Source organism: Suncus etruscus, chromosome 13 (genome assembly GCF_024139225.1).
Source record: "Suncus etruscus isolate mSunEtr1 chromosome 13, mSunEtr1.pri.cur, whole genome shotgun sequence".
Classification (NCBI taxonomy): domain Eukaryota; kingdom Metazoa; phylum Chordata; class Mammalia; order Eulipotyphla; family Soricidae; genus Suncus; species Suncus etruscus.
In genome coordinates this window covers 2070499-2084716 of record NC_064860.1, presented here as the reverse complement: position 1 = coordinate 2084716, position 14218 = coordinate 2070499, and the positions used below count along the sequence as shown (strand labels likewise).

The 14218-nt window shown below is 53.3% G+C and overlaps 1 protein-coding gene across 1 annotated transcript in view; it reads right to left on the bottom strand.

Annotated features, from left to right (window-relative positions):
* XRCC2 (X-ray repair cross complementing 2) overlaps nucleotides 1–14218 on the bottom strand; it is an 813538-nt gene that overhangs the window by 708707 nt on the left and 90613 nt on the right. The window lies entirely within an intron of this gene.

Below are 14218 nucleotides of genomic sequence, written 5' to 3'. Positions count from 1 at the left end.
CCTGCTCTGAGTTTTACTTTGTACATACCAGTGGAAACCTTTTCCAAGAGGAAACTAAAAAAGAAAAAAAAAAACCCGAAAGTTGTAATTTAAATTTTTGTGAATAATCAGCTGCTGCTTCGGAAACTCGAGGAAATGATGCCTTTTTTTTAGCAGGAAGCAAAGGGTTTTTGTTTGTTTGTTTGTTTTTTGTTTATAAAACATGTGCATTTTACAGTTCCAGTTATCAAATATTTATAATCTTATAAGAAATGAATGTTTCTATTTACAACTGTGGTTATCAAAATTGTGAGCACTTCCCCTGCAGTTTTGTGTGTTTAAAATCTCGGACATTACCTTAAATAAATTAAAAAAAAAAAAAGGCAAAATTCGCCACCACTTTATTGTATTGGCTCTCAGAGGTGGAGTGACCCAGAATGTGTTTCTATGTCTCTGTCCTCTGTCTCCAGTCGGCCCGGTTCTGCAGGGGAACCACATGGAGCAGGAACCTCCTTGGATAGGGCCAGGCAGACAGAGAGACAGACAGATGCGGAGAAGGGTGGAAAATCCTAAGTGCGTCTCCCACACACTCTGGTACCTGCTGATACTGCAGCAGGGGCCCCTCCTTAGAGATCTGAGCAGTGTCCCTCACCAGGAGTTCTCAGGGGTGTGGGAGATCACCCCTGAGCAAGAACCTGGATCCAGAGGCAGGTGTCTTGAGGGTAAGGACCAGCACTATTTGCGCAGACTGAAGAAGTTGGGACTCAGAAAGCACCCACCCCATCACCACTCCCAGATGCTGGGATCTGTTATTTCAGTACAGACTCTTCAATCCGAACCATCTTGACTTCCAGAAAAGTTTCCTCTTCCAGTTCAAGACAGTCAGCTGGGTGCTTAAGGGCAGCGGTGGTGGTAGTGGGGTGCTCTCTGCCTGCGTAAAGATGCTCAAGCCAACAGTTTCGTGGATGGTCCTGGAGTTCTTCAGCCCGCAGGCAGCCAGGTGCCTAGGCACCAGCCTCAGGGGAGTATTTCAGCCATCCCAAATGGTCTCTGCCCCGCACCCTTTGCACAGTTCTCTGGTGAGTTCTTAGGAGCTAAGCAAGAGCAGAGGCACCACCGTGGATCACGGATCAAGCTGGTCTCTCTGGAACAAAAAACCAATTCAATGACAGCAGTTACCAGCTGCCAGAAACCTTCACACTAGTGCGCTGGGCAGTTCTGTGAAGTGCTGAGCTCCTAGGTCACTCGAGGCAAGTAAGCCCACGGACAAGGGGCTGATAGTAGCGGGAAGGTTTTCCTATGGTCTCTCTCCTCACTCAGGTTCTAGCCACATGTTTATTTCTTTCTCACTGACTCCATAGTGTCTTCTGGACACTGTAGAGCCAGAGCCAGGACTGAGATCTGAGGTGCTGCCCCCTCCTTTCCTGTCCTGTTCCACCCTGGCCTTCCTGCTTCAAAGGGCTCCTGCCTTGTACTGTATTTTGGGACCGAGTGGTGGAGTCCCGCATAGTAGCCCCCCCCCCCAGTAGGCTTATTTCCTGCCCCTTTGCAGGAAGCGCTGGCCCCCCAGGAGGAGAAGGGCAGCCCCAGAGTGTCCCCAGCGCCCCGTGGCTAATTCCTGCGCGGTGGAGCCAGGCCAGTGCAAGCCGCCGGGAGCCCCTTGAATATTCCACCTGGCCACTCTGGATTTTCCCGTGGCGGAGGGGGAGAGATTATGAAGGGTCTTGATCCACGAGGCAAGACTGCCTGAGCACAGACCCCGCCGACTCTTGAGTCGGCCCTGCCGGACAAGTCGTCGCGTCCCAGCGCGCTCAGTCGGCGGACACTCCGAGATGATCCCGCCTCCGCCGAAAAACATTGCCGCCGGAGCCAGCAGCAGCAGCAGCAGCAGCGTCCCGGGGTCCTCGCGTCCCGCCGCTCCCCTGGACCCTCGGACCTCTTCTCCCACCCCACCGGGACTCTGGGGAGCGGTGCTGGGACCTGGGGGCCGGGTACGCACCTACCTGGGTAGCAGCGGCCGTTGCCCGCGGTCTGGAAAGGGCGCAGGTGTCTGTCGCGTTGCTCCATCGCGCGGCTCCTAATAACGAGGCTTAACCAGGCGGTGCCAGCATTGGACCCACCGCTGCCTGGCACCGGCGCTCCCGGTCCAGTTCTCGCTCCGGGGCGCCATCCCCGTCGACCCCAGTCCCCGTCCTAGGAGACCTGGTAGCAACAACTCAGGGTGGGGAACCCCAGGAAGCTCTCTCGTTCCCGACCCCCTGAACCTCTTTCTGGCAGGGCTAACCCCTTCTCCGCAGGCAGCAATCACAACCAGGGCGCCTGAGCCCCAGTCTGGAAGGTGCCCCAGGGAGCCAACATCTCCCCACCCCAGTGTACCCCGGGGAAGGGGAGCTGGGGGGCACTGCCCAGGATAGGGGGGGTGGCATGGGCCATGGGAGGACCCTGCCAGGCCGGGCTGGGCCGGGCGTGGGGCAGCGTCCCCCACAGCGCAGAGCGTCTGGAGCAAGTGGGCAGCCGGGCTCAGCCCATCTGTCAAGATGGGCATCTTGGCCGCGCCCGGCAGCCAGGCAGGGGTCTCAGTGCGTTGGGTTCTCAGCTCCCGCCAAATCCTTTGTCTGGAGGGGCCGGTCGCTCTGCTGGCCCACCTCTAGCCCTCTCCCCGCCCCTTTCTCTGAGCTCTAGATGGGTAAACAGGCTGCAGCTGGGATGCAACTGGCTCTGGCGCAGTCCCTCTCTGCAGCAGGCTGCCTGCACCATCCCCCCCAACCGGGCTAGGACAGCCCTGCCTGCCCCCTTGCCCCTTGTGCATTGGCATTTAGTGGTCCAGTCCCGTCCCTGTAGGCCCTAACCCTGTCCAGGCTCTCCAGGGCCTCCCAGTCCATCCACAGAGTTCTGGGGTCCCAGTAGAAAGGTGCCATCCACCATCTTTATCTCTCTTTGAGGAAAAGGTCTACAAGGAAATTGGCCACATCTCCAGAGTTTTGAGCATCCACTTGCAGGGAATCCACCAGCCCCAGTGGCAGAGAAAGCTCAGGGCTCAAGCCTACTTGTTTTCATGAGAAAGATCTGGGTTCCAAATGAGACACAAGGCCCAAAGGGCCTCACTAACATCGCCTCACAGACACAAGGCCACAACTTCCTCAGTACTGGGCTCAGGGTTGCAGGCCCTGGGTGCTGGCAATACTCCCCTTCACCACCCCTGCCAGTTGGTATATGGGAGTCCCCTCCACTGTTTCTAGTTTCCACAGAGGCTTCTCAACCACTGGTCTGGGCTTGGAAGAGATGAACCATGTTCCAGGGGGGGCAGTGGAAACCAAACAGGCTGAGAAAAAAATGCGCCAGCCCCCCAGAAATAGTTTCTTTTCTTTGAACCACATCTACTTGTTGTTCAGGGCTCACTCCTGGCAGGGCTACTCAAGGGACCATATTGGTTGTCAGAGATTGAACCCAGGTATTCCCCTACCCTGCTGTGCTATCTCCCTGTATCCCTCTCCAGAAAGTCATTCAGGAATAGGCCCTCAGCATGGGATGCAAGATGCAGATCTCTGGGTCACTCTGGCCTCCAAGGAGCAAGGCTTCTGCTTAAGCCCAAAGACTTTGTTCTAGGAATGCGGGGCAACAGCCACACTAGGACAAGTGGAGGCGGTGTGTGTGCCCCAGATGTCCCACCGTACAGCTCCCCCAGGGAACAAGAGAAGTTGTGACCCAGAGATGTGGCGTACGTACGTACGTACCCCTTTGTCTACCAAGCAGAGAGGGTCTGGAGTACCTGCGGTGAATGGTCACTCCTGAGGCCTTCACTCCCTGCTAACTGGGATGAAACCTAATCCTGACTTAATTATGTGGAGATAATTTTATAATTATATCATTCAATTTGAGGAGCTCGGCACTCCAAACCCCACTTTCCCTGCTGAATGAAGCAGTACTGGGGGCCATCGCTTTATTGTCCCAAGGGCCTGTTCTGAGCCCCAGCTCAGCTATTGTGGGTTACCTGGTGCTCTCCTCCACCCTCCCCCTGCCCCTGCCCCTGGAAAAGCCCTGTAAAACCTCTAACAAAGGCTCCTGTCCTGGAGAGCCTTTCCCAGCCCCCGCTAGCCCCAGTAAAGAGGGTCATCTGCATTTCTATGCAGTGGGCTTGTATGTGGAAGTGACACCCTAGTCCTCCCCAGAGTTCCCGGGGAGAATTTGGGGGGGGTGTGTGGAGGGGAGCAGAGCTGGCAGCCTAGGGTCACACTGTGCTCCCTCTCCCCAGTGGGTGCTGCTACTGGACCCAACTCACACCCATCCTAGGACCTCCTGCAAGTGCCACCACCCCCCACCCCCCACCCCCGCCTAAGGAAGTCCTGGGAACTTTAAGCCTCACTCTAGGAAGTTCTGGGGAGACTTGCCTGGAAACGGGGATCTCACTCTTCCAAGGACTCAAGGTCAGTTGGGACTTTAACAGGGTCTGAGCAAGGGGCGATCTCCCCAGGCCTCAGGAAACAAAACCAGTTCCCAGAGTCACAAGCCTAAAGCCCCCCAACCCAGCTCAGGGCATGACTCTGGCCCTGCACCAGCGACAAAGCACAGAGCCTATGATTTCCATACAGGTGAGGGGCGGGGTGCTGCATGGGGGGAGTGGGGGGGTGTCACTGCACTGGGAGAGTGACCCCTCCATCTAACTCCCAGGGGGGTTTGGTCCACACCTTTCTCACTTTTACATGCTTCCTAGTCCCCCTGGAATATGGAATAAGATGGCAGAGCTCTGTGGCGGAAACATAATTAAAGTGGGGGAAGATGTAAAAGATGGGGAACAGGATGACATCAGGACGATTTCACACTTGGCAGTTGGAGAGCCCTGCCCGGCCCGGCTCCTGCCATGCACTGCAGATCAAAGTGCCTGCCTCTCCTCAAAAGGCAAAAGGGGACTTAAGTATGCTAATCCCCAGGACAAATATATTTTAATCTTGTTAGAATACAAGTTAATGCCACGCAGTGGCAGAGCATTGGACAGTATAGGCGCATTTTTATTTTCACTGCCAGAGGGGAGGAAGAGAGGTAGGGGAGGAAGTGTCTGTCCAGGGGACCCTGGGCAACACCGGGCTGGTCCTCCATACCTGGAGCTCTTGGGGCAGGGTCCGCTGACTCCAGGATGGGGCAGTCCTGGCCACCCCAGCTCCGCTGCCCTTTCTGTACAGTGGTGCGAGGGAAGGGAAAAGCTCATTTGGTGGAGGAGAAGCAGAAAAAGCCAGAAATTAATTAAAGATTCGCCCAGGCAGCCCGTTCCCTTCAGGCCTGAGTCTGACAACCACACCAATTCCTTCTCTCAGCCCAAGCACTTTAATTTTTACAACGTCAATTTTCATTACTATTAATTATTTGCTGAGCTCCGAGTGTGCGCTTGGTTTGGGCAGATGAGTGAGCACACAAAATTCCCTCTCTGGTCCCAGTGATTATGTGGACCGATCCGATCACACTGGAAGGGACGAGGTTGTCTGTGCGCACAAGGGGTGTGAGATGAGTCTGTGTGCATGGATGGTGTGAGAGACGTCTGTGTGCCTGGGGGTGTGAGGTGTGTTTGTGTGCATAGAGGGTGTAAGGTGTGACTGTGCAATGGGAGGGTGTGAGGTGTGACTGTAGAGTGGGAGATATGATTGTGGGAGGGTGTGAGATGGGACTGTGTGTCGTGTAGTCACACTGTGTAGTGTGACTGTTCTGAGCCCGTCCACAGCGGAGTGTTCTGAGTCTTCATGCAGTGGGATTGTGAGGTGAGTAGGGAGGATGCTGTCCCTTGCCCAGCTCTCTTGACCACAGCCTCGAGAAGAGTCTCCTGTCCCCGACCCTCGCCGATGTGATTTCTCTGGTGTCTGCACTGAGCTCCAGGCACAAAGAGCTAAGGTTCCTGAAGGTTAACCTGCCCTGCAGAATTGCTGAGGGCGGCAGCTAACAGGCAATTTCTGTCTGTGGTCTTGGCAGCCTCTGCCTGAGGCAGGAACTCTCTCCTTGATGCCTCCCCTGTGCCTCCCAGAGCCACACCTGCCTGACCAGGGTCTGGCCTTCCTGCCGTCTGCAGTTGCTTTATGTAGGGATGTGCACATACGAATTTGTGTGTGTGTATGTGTGTGTGTGGCAGGCCTTTGGGCAGGATCCAGAGGCAGGAAGAACTGGACAGGGGCCTGGTCCTGCACTGTCCTGTTGCTCTGTCTGTCTCCTGCTGCCTTTACTGAGAGGCTGTGACCAGACCCTGTTTTTGCTGAAAGCCAGAGGAAACTGGGAGCTCAGGTTAAGAGTGGGTTATGGGGGTTACGGAGAGCTAGCATGGAGGTAAGGCGTTTGCCTTTCATGCAGAAAGTCGGTGGTTCGAATCCTGGCATCCCATATGGTCCCCTGTACCTGCCAGGGGCGATTTCTGAGCAGACAGCCAGGAGTAACCCCTAAGTGTTGCCAGATGTGACCCAAAAAGCCATAAAATAGGGGCCGGAGAGATAGTATGGAGGTAAGGCGTTTGCCTCTCATGCAGGAGGTCATCGGTTCGAATCCCGGCGTCCCATATATGGTCCTCCCGTGCCTGCCAGGAGCAATTTCTGAGCCTGGAGCCAGGAATAACCCCTGAGCACTGCCGGGTGTGACCCAAAAACCACAAAAAAAAAAAAAAAAGCCATAAAATAAAATAAAATAAAATAAAATAAAATAAAATAAAATAAAATAAAGAGTGGGTTATGTCCCCTCCCAGGTTTCTAGTGGCCAGGCCAGCCCCTCCAAATCCTGTTCCTCACTGAAGAAAGCACCGGATAAAAGGTGTCCCCAGGCCTTTGTGCCACATAGCATCCCAGGGGGCAGTCCAGTGGCTCCTCATTTACTCCTTGGGGAAGAACAAAACCCACTTGTTTTTGTGACCCTTTGGGGGTACAAAGAAGCAGGTTCCAGGGTGATTCCTGCTGCTGGGGCCAGAGGGAGATAATGCCCTAGTGAGCCAGCCTCTTGTGTCCAGTGTAGTCTTATCTCTCTGTTCCCTCTTCTAGCACTTTCTGTGCCAGCTCAGAGAGAGAAGACCACTCTACTGTGAGCATCTCCTGCTGCATCCGGGCTGACTTCATGCTGTGGCCATGTGGACACACACTCATCACATGAAAAACAAATAAGCATGTGCGTGTACGTATAAAACATAAAACACATGTGCCCACACAAACACCCTCACATGTGGGTCCAGTAGACACACTTGATCATGTATATGATGAAGCCTCATCCCTCCATTCTCCCTAGGTAACTTGACCTTACCTGCAAGACCCCGCCCATTCCTGGGAGGGGTCTTGGCAAAGGTAGATAAGGCCTTTGACTCTGGGGATTAGTCTCTCCTTTTGGTCTTTGGCCAGCATGGAGGTCAAAGGGAAGATGGCTGAAAGGAGTTAAGATATGCAGGGCTAGCTAAGAATGGCTGAATGCTTAAAAGGTTATGATATAGGCCACACATGTGGTGGATAGGGCATGAATAAAGTTTGTTTGTTTTTGTGGTTTTTGGGTCACACCCGGCAGTGCTCAGGGGTTATTTCTGGCTCCAGGCTCAGAAATTGCTCCTGGCAGGCACGGGGGACCATATGGGATGTCAGGATTCAAACCGATGACCTCCTGCATGAAAGGCAAATGCCTTACCTCCATGCTATCTCTCCGGCCCCATGAATAAAGTTGATGCTTCCTGATGCCTGTCTCTGGATGAGTCTAATTCCGACGTTCACCTAAACCTGGGACCCACCAACTGAATGGGAATTGCGGAGCCACATAGCCTGGTATGGCAGGGAAAAATCCCTCCATCCATCCACCTCTATCCAGCACCATTGTTAATTATTTAATGCAACATATACAGACATGCAGTCACACACTTGCTTGTAAACTCACTCATGTAAGCTGTAGGCATACATTCTCATGAAACATGGATACAGCCTGCCTGTACATACAAACACACAATATATCACACGAACATTACATGGGCACTCACACATCGACACACATATGCACAACTACACGTGTACATGCACAAACACACATTACAGGTGTAGACAAGGCATATCTCCATGTGTATATATAGGGACATATGGGGCTGGAGAGATAGCATGGAGGTAAGGCATTTGCCTTTCATGCAGAAGGTCATTGATTCAAATCCCGGCTTCCCATATGGTCCCCAGAGCCTGCCAGGAGCGATTTCTGAGCGTGGAGCCAGGAGTAAACCCTGAGAACTGCTGGGTGTGACCCAAAAACCAAAAAAAAAAAAATAGCTATATAGGGACATAATCAACATATGTGGGCATTCAAGCCTGTGTGAGCTACATGTAGACATGTATTCCATATGGTCTGAAGTGGAGTCCTGGAGATGCTTCATGGGGCCGGAGAGAGGAGCGCACTTGTCTTGCCTGTAGCTGACTGCATTGGATCCTCAGCATCCCTCAGTCCCACCAGGAGTGATTCCTGAGCACAGAGCCAGGAGTCATTCCAGTGCACCAGCAGGTGTGGCCCCAAACCAAAAAACACTAACCCAGAATGGAAATACTGCAGGTGCTGTGGGGCCTGCGGTGGCTTCTCTAGAGAGGTGGTACCCAGTTGCAGGGCTGGGAAGTGGGCAGTGGGGCCAGCACTTTGAGGACCAGGGACACCCACTTTCAATAGGGACCCCGTGGGGGAGGGGCTGGTGCTTGCAGGGGAGTGAAGGCTAGAGTCTTGCTAAGAAAAGCATCAGAGAAATGAGAGGGCCGCCGTCTACCTGGAACCTTCACTTGGCCCCAGCAGCATCCCAGAGCTGGGCACAGTGGGCCAGACTTTGCAGTGTAGACAGGACACTGAGCCTCCCCAGCTGGCTGGTCCTTGCAGTATAGACCATACACTGGCTGACCCCAGGAGGCTGGTCTTTGCAGTGTAGACAGGACAATAGATTCTGCTCTTGTAGCTTGGAAGGGACAGCACTCTTCCTACAAGGGCATTCCTCCCCTCTTTCCTGAGCCTTTTGAGAGTCGAGACCAGTGTTGCTCCCTGGGGCCACATCCTCTGTCCATCTGTCCTCTTATGGTGAGCTTCGACAGCAGAGAGGCTCTGCTCTGGGAGTCCTGAGCCCATGTGGTTGGGGGAGGTCTGTGCAGGGAGCATGGGGTCCCTTAGTCCAGCTGAAGGGCAGAGAGGGCTTAGCCAGCTGCTCTGGGGCTCAGGGAGGACAACACTATTCTCAGCACTGGCAGAACAGGGAACCTTGGACTGGAAGAGAAGGTCCAAGGAGGCTCACTGCCTTGTTTTCCTGCACCCAAGATCACCGGTCAGTCCTGGGCCTCCAGAATCAAGCAGCACCTGCAAGTGCACTCCAAGGTCCCTCTTAGTACCTGGACCAGCTTCCGAGGTAGAGCTGCCAGCAGGCCGTGGGAGGCGGCTCTGGTCTGGATCCTGGAAAGGGCCTCAGGGCTGTACGCATGGCTGTGTCTTCTGTGAGGCCCGGAAGTGGGACCCCCACTTTCTCAGGGGGTTGTCTCTGATCAGGAGCCAGCATTGACTGGTTGGGTCTTCAGGGCCATCCTGGCAAATGAGGGAAGATTCCCAGGCAGGCCTCAGGGAAGGCAGGGGCTGGCAGAGCAGGGAGGAGGCCATGGCAGGGGGAGTCTCGGCTAGCAGTGGGCTGGCTCTGCTCCATGGGGTCACAGGGTGGCAAGTGTCCACTTCCCATAACCCGCAACTTCCAGCAGCCATTGCCAGCCAGCCTGGGGTTTGCCTTAGACTCTCAGTTGTCCAAGGGCTGGTGTCCCGCATCTTTGCCAGATCCCCCAGAGTCCCAGGCTGCCCATCCACCCCCCCCCCCCGCCAGTCCTGTCCGCTGACGGTTGCCATGGTTAGCGCCAGGCATCCTCAGCAGGGACAGGAAACTCGGCCGTGGGACTGGATGGGCCAGAGAATGGGCTGGCGTGGAAGGCGGAAGGTTTTCTTCAATGTGCAAACAGTTGAGAGAAGCCCACCGAGACAAAAGGAGAAACGAAGACAATCCCACAAAGGCCGGAAGAGCAAGGAGAATCGGCAGCAAGATGCAGCTAATCGGATGAGAAGAGAGAGAGTGACAGAGGGGCTGTGCAGGGCCAGGCTGGGCTTGACCTGGGGACAGAAATGTCACTGAACCAAGAAGCTGGGCCAACCGGAGGAGGGGTGAGGAAGAACAACAGCAAATATGAGGAGAGAGAGAGAGACAGACAGACTGTAGAGATAATAGGTTATTGATGGATGAATGATAGTTGATGGATACAGAAATTTCAGGAATTGGAAAATAGCTAATGGATAAATGGATGGAGAGGCAATGGATCAGTTGGTAGATAAGTAAATGGATGGAAAGATGCTTGGATGGACAATAATGTGAAGATGAATGATAGGTGGGTGGAAGAAGACACAGATATGTGAGGTGATGGACAGGGAAAATTATTGATTAGGAAGAGAGATGATGAAGGGATGAAGACAACACACCCACCAAGGGAACAGATCAGTGATGTCTGGGGATGAATGATAGATGAATAGACAGAATAGAAGGCAGGTAATGGAGAGGCAGGTAGGTGATGAAGATGAGAATAGACTGATGGGCAGACAGATAACAGATGAACTGGTCATGGATGGAAGAAGAGATATGGAGATAAATGATGGATAGAATAAATAGATGAAAGGATAGATGATGGAGAGATGATGAAGGAATGGACAGAGATGGTGAGTGATCTCTACATAGAAAATAGATGGATGGGGCCGGAGAGATAGCATGAAGGTAAGGCATTTGCCTTTCATGCAGAAGGTCGGTGGTTCGAATCCCGGCATCCCATATGGTCCCCTGAGTCTGCCAGGAGCAATTTCTGAGCATAGATCCAGGAGTAACCCTTGAGCACTGCCTGGTGTGACCCAAAAGCCTAAAAAAAGAAAAGAAAAGAAAATAGATGGATGAAGGTGCTGAAGCAGTGGTGCTAGAGGTAAGGTATCTGCCTTGCAAGTGCTAGCCTAGGATGGACTGCGGTTCGATCCCCCGGCATCCCATATGGTGGTCCTCCCAAGCCAGGAGCGATTTCTGAGCAAATAGCCAGGAGTAACCCCTGAGCCTCAACAAGTGTGCCCCCAAAACAAACAAATAAATAAATAGATGCAAGAATAAATGATGGGTGAAAGATTATGGATCAATGGATAGAAAATGGATGGACAAATAAATGGGTGGACAAAGACTGGATAGTGGATTGATGGATAAATGTTGGGTGGATGAAGAGGAGCAAAGAGAGGGAAGGTAGGGAGCTGGATCCACGAGTACCTTAGAACAAGATGTGGGGGCAGGGCCCCTCCAAAATTCCAGCAGTAAAGATGGGACTTGGCATGTCAAGAGGGTGATGTCTAGCACACTGAGGGGTGAGTTTAGGTCCGCTGTGTCCAGCCAGCATTAGCTCCTCATGGACTTCCCAAGGTAGCCTGGTCTTCCTGGCACAGGATGGGCTCAGTCTTTGTTTCCAGGGCTCAAGTCCCCAAGGAAATTGGCAGCCTGGACAACAGCCTGCTACCCTGATTGGGACAGAGCTGGGGGAGCCTATTTGCCACGTGAAGGGGTGGACTCAGAGATGGGCTGGGTTCTTGTCCTTGACACCCAGCAAATTCACCTGAAAAAGGGCGGGGCGTGTGCAGAGCTAAGATTCTTGCTTCCCCCAGGTCTGTGCACAGGTGGCCCCAATGCAGCCTCATCTCCTCTCCTGTTGTTGGAACAAGGGCTCCCTGGGAAACTGCCTGAATACTGTGCTCAGCTCTCTGGGGGTCAGTTCAAGTGGAAACTGCAGCCTGCAAAGTGGCCTGAGACCAGATGGCACAATTGGGTCATCATCACTCCGATGTCCCAGCCAAGATCCCTGAGTTGGTGCTGCTGACACTGAAGCCAGAGCAGCATCCAGTGTGGCACCAAGGGTTGTGGTTGATGGTCAGAGGTCTCCAGTTCTTCCCGAGTGAGTGTGGCCAAGCTCACCCCTGCTGAGGTCCTGAGACCACCTATCTGTCCAGACTCTGTGCTTCAGCCCCGGACCCCACTCACACCCTCAGCAGGGCCTTGGGGTGAAGACTGACACACTCCTGTAGGCCTGAGTTCCTCCTGGCAGCACTCGCCTGGGTCTGACCCCTGTACCAAGCACGGTCCCTCGAGCCATGCAGACCAACCAATGAGACTCAGCAGTGAAGTGAAGGGAATCCTGGGAGCTAACCAGAGACCACGTGGGAGAGAAGAGGCATGACTGAGGCACTAAGAAGCCAGTAGCACAGGGCAGCCATCACGTCTGTTATAGAAACACAGGAGCCAAGGAAGGAATTCAACATTGAGGGGACTGGCCCCATTGTGCTACAGAGGGATAGTGTCTGGATGATGCAGACATGTGCAAGGGTTATGAGTTATGTTCTGTGAAATATGGTTATGAAGTTATGCCTAGTTACGGCCTATGCATGGGGTGATATGTGCAAACATGGTACATAGACCATGGTACCATGGTACATAGACATATACAATACGGGAGCACATGTATGGTATCTACACATGTGGCTTATCCACACGGACACAGCATATTCAGTTTTATGGAATATACATGCATGCTGAGCACATACATGACATTGAATGGCACGTGTGTGCATAGGCACACATGTGAAATATATCAATACTGGTGTGTGTATAAATGGGGCTCTATGCACATCCGTGGTGTATATGATTTTTCTGGTGTGCTTCAGGGGTTACTCCTGGCTCTGTGCTCAGGAGTTGCTCTCGGTGGTCTCGGAAACATCTGGGATGCTGTGGATCATACATACCAGGTCAGCCACATTGAAGGCAAACACCCTCCCTGCTGTGCTACAGCTCCTGCCCAGTATCTATGGTTTGTAAGGAGACAAGAGTAAAAGAAAAGCTTGTTTTCTACATACTTACACACACGTTATCTACAATGCCGATGCCTGCACTCTGTATGTGTACACACAATGGTCTTTATGCAGAGACAAACAACATGTATGTGGCAGACACATTCGCTGCATGTGCACGGATGCATGGGAGCACATGTGCTCTATATCATACCCAGGATCTCCGTGCACAGACAGTAGAAACACACACATGACATACACACAATTACATGCTTGCCTATAGATCTAGGTTCACACTACTGTGGACTAACGAGCTAGCTGGGTGAAGAGGTTTGCGAGAACCTTTCTTTTCTCCTGCTCTGTGTCTCATTTGCTTGTGTTTGCTTTTCGCAGGGAGGCCGCAGGCTTATGGGACTAGCTCTCCCTCTGGTTGTACAGAAAAGTGAGTCAGATAAAAATGGCTGAGCACTCCTCTTCCTCCTGGTCAGGGACCAGGAGGCCTGGCCAGCCAGGCAGTTCCGTGGCCACCTCCCGGGCTCCAGAGGACCAAGTGTGCAATGGAGAATAGGGGTTGAAGGCAACTTAAGGGGAATTTCCTTGGGGTGCAGCTCCAGGGTTGGGGTGGACCTGGTGGCAGTTGGTTGGATTCCGGCTGAGTAGGAGCTGCCCTTGCACCTGGCCTGGCTTTTCCTGGCCCCTGACTCTGGAGGGTAGGGGTCAAGCACTGTAGACACTCAGACATGCTCAGTGAAGAAACACAACAGGGTTGGAGAACAAGGGGAGGCGTCTCCAGTAGGTTGATGCAGGTTTGAGCCCCGTCACTCGAGGTGGTCCAGGAGGTCACCAGGAGACAAGCCTGAGCACAGAGCCAGGAGTGAGATTTGAGTGCAGCCAGGACGCTGGGACCTGCCTTCTGGGAGAGCGCCCAGCGCTCTAGTGGCTTCCCTGGGGATGTCAGGCATGAGCTGCCTGATTCGGTTCCATGTCTCTGCTCTTGTCAGCGACTTGCTCTAAAAATACACAGTCCAGGGGCCGGAGAGATAGCATGGAGGTAAGGCATTTGCCTTTCATGCAGAAGGTCATCGGTTCGAATCCCGGCGTCCCATATGGTCCCCCGTGCTTGCCAGGAGCAATTTCTGAGCATGGAGCCAGGAGTAACCCCTGAGCACAGCCGGGTGAGACCCAAAAACCAAAAAAAAAAAAAAAAATACACAGTCCAAAGAATCCAAGATGCTGCCAGGAGCGAACTAGGTACAGGGAGAATCAGGGTGAAGTGCAGTTGCTGGGGCTGGAGTGGTAGTACAGCGGGGAGGGCACTTGCCTTGCAAGAGACCGACCTGGGTTCGATCCTGGGTATCCCATAGGGTCCCCAGAGCCCGTCAGGAGTAATTTCTGAGCA